Source organism: Mesoplodon bidens (assembly GCF_964165515.1).
Source record: "Mesoplodon bidens genome assembly, contig: HAP1_SCAFFOLD_53, whole genome shotgun sequence".
Lineage (NCBI taxonomy): Eukaryota > Metazoa > Chordata > Mammalia > Artiodactyla > Ziphiidae > Mesoplodon > Mesoplodon bidens.
Window position 1 is genome coordinate 1,842,359 of NW_027671920.1, and position 2,819 is coordinate 1,845,177.

Sequence of the window (2,819 nt, forward strand, 5' to 3'; positions counted from 1 at the left end):
CTGTGATACATGAGTCAATGAGGTTTGTAATGACAAGGACATGGAGCATTGTGATGAGAAGGGCATCGAGCATTGTGATGACAAGTGTCATGGAGCTTTGTGATGACAATGACATGGAGCATTGTGATGCCAAGGGTCATGGATCTTTGTGATGACAAAGGTCATGGAGCATTTTGATGACAAGGGTGTGGTGCATTGTGATGAGAAGGGCAGGGAGTATTTTTGTGACAAGTTTATGCAGGAATTTGATGAAAAGTGTAATGGAACATTTTGAAGACAGGGGTTATAGAACATTGTGATGTCAGGGGTCATGGAGCTTTGGGATGAAAAGGATCATGGAGCATTTTGATGACAGGGGTTATGGAACATTGTGATGTCAGGGTTCATGGAACATTGTGATTATAAGGGGATGCAGAATTGTGATGACTGGGGTCATGGAATATTGTGATTACAGGGTGAGGGAGTATTGTGTCGACTAGTGATGTAACACTGTGATATCTCTTGTGAGAGAGCATTTTGATGAGAAATGCATGGAGCATTGTGATTACAAGGTTTATGGAGCATTGCAATGAAAATTTGTGGACCGTTGTGAGGAAAAGCGTGCGACACATTGTGATGACAAGGGACATTGAATATTTTTCTGCCAAAGGCATGGAGCATTGTGATGACAATGGTCATGGAGCATTGTGATGAAAAGTTCATGGAGCATTGTGGTTCCAAATGTCACAGAGCCTTGTGATGATGCGGGCATGGACCATTGTGATGGCAAATGTTATGCAGCATTGTGATGACTGGAGTCACGGAGCATTGTGATGACAGGGGTCATGGAGCATTGTGATGACTAGGGCATGGAGCATTGTGATGACAGGGGTATGAAACATTGGTATGACCAGTTTCATAGAGTATTGTGATGAGAGTGGGCATGGTGCATTGTGATGACAAGGGCATGGAGCATTGTGATGAGAAGGTCATGGAGTATTGTGAAGACAGCTGTCAGGGAGCACTGTGATGACATATGTCATGGTCCTTTGTGATGACATTGGCAGGGAGCATCGTGATGCCAAATGTAATGGAGGATTGTGATGACAAATATAATGGAGCATTGTGATGACTAGGGCTTGCAGCAATATGATGAGAATGGCCATTGAGAATTTTTATGACAAGGGCATGAAGCATTTTGATGACAAGCTCCTGGAGCATTGTGATGAGAAAATCAAGGAGCCTCGTAATGACAAGTCTCATGGAGCATACTGATGAAAAGGGGCATGGAGCACTGTGATTACAGGGGTCTTGGAGCATTGTGATAAGAAGTGTCATGGAGCCTTGTTATGACAAGTCCATGGAACATCGTGATGGCAGGGGTTAAGGAGCATTGTAATGACAGGGGTAATGGAGCATTGTGATGGCGAGGTCATGGATCATTGTGATGAGAAGGCCATGGAGCATTCTGATGACATGCGTCATGGAGTATTGTGATGACAAGGGCATGGAGCAGTGTGATTACAGGGGTCTTGGAGCATTGTGATGAAAAGGGAATGGATCATTGTGATGAAAACAGTATGGAGCCTTGTCATGACAGGGTTCAAGGAGCATACAGACAACAAGTGTCAGGGAGCATTTTGATGACAAGTGTATTGAGCATTGTGATGACAAAGGTCATGGAGCATTGTGATGAGAAGACCATGGATAATTGTGATGACGAGCATCAGGGGCATTGTGAGGACAAGTTTTATGGAATATTGGGATCACATGGGTTTGGAGCATTGTTATGACAGCGGTCATGGAGCATTTTGATTTCATTGTGATGACAATAGCATGAAGCATTTTGATGATGGGTATGGTGAAATTTGATGAGAGGGTTCATGGATCCTTGGGATGAAAAGGGGCATGGAACACTGTGATTACAGGGTTCTTGGAGCATTGTGATGACAAGGGCATGAAGCATTGTGATGAGAAGGCCATGGAGCATTCTGATGACATGAGTCATGGAGCTTTGTTATAACAAGGGCATGGAGCATTTTGATTACAGTGGTACTGGAGCATTATCATGCAAACGACATGGATCATTGTGATGAAAAAGTCATGGAGACTTGTCATGACAGGGTTCAAAGAGCATACTGACGACAAGTGTCAGGGAGCATTTTGATGACCAGTGTATTGAGCATTGTGATGACAAAAGTCATGGAGCATTGTGATGAGAAGGGTCATGGAGCCTTGTGATGACAAGTCCATGGAACATCGTAATGGCAGGGGTCATGGAGCATTGTGAGGAGAAGGGATGGAGCATTCTGATGACATGCGTCATGGAGCTTTGTGATGACATGGGCATGGAGCAATGTGATGAGAGCTTTCATGGAGCATTGTGATGACAAAGACATGGAGCATTGTGATGCCAAGGGTCATGGATCTTTGTGTTGAAAAGGACATGGAGCATTTTGATAACAAGGGTGATGTGCATTCTGATGAGAAGGGCAGGGAGCATTGTGATGACAGGGTCATGGAGCAATTTGATGCACAGGGTCATGGAACATTTGATGACAGGTGTTATGGAACATTGTGATGTCAGGGGTCATGGATCAATTTGATGAAAATGGTCATGGAGCATTTTGATGACAGGGGTTATGGAACATTGTGATGTCAGGGGTCATCGAACATTGTGATAATAATTGCAAGTAGCATTGTGATGACAGGAGTCATGGAACATTGTGATGACAGGGGTGAGGGAGTATTGTGATGAATAGTGATGTAAAATTGTGATATCAGTGGTGAGAGAGCATTTTGATGAGAAGTGCATGGAGCTTTGTGATGACAAGGTATAT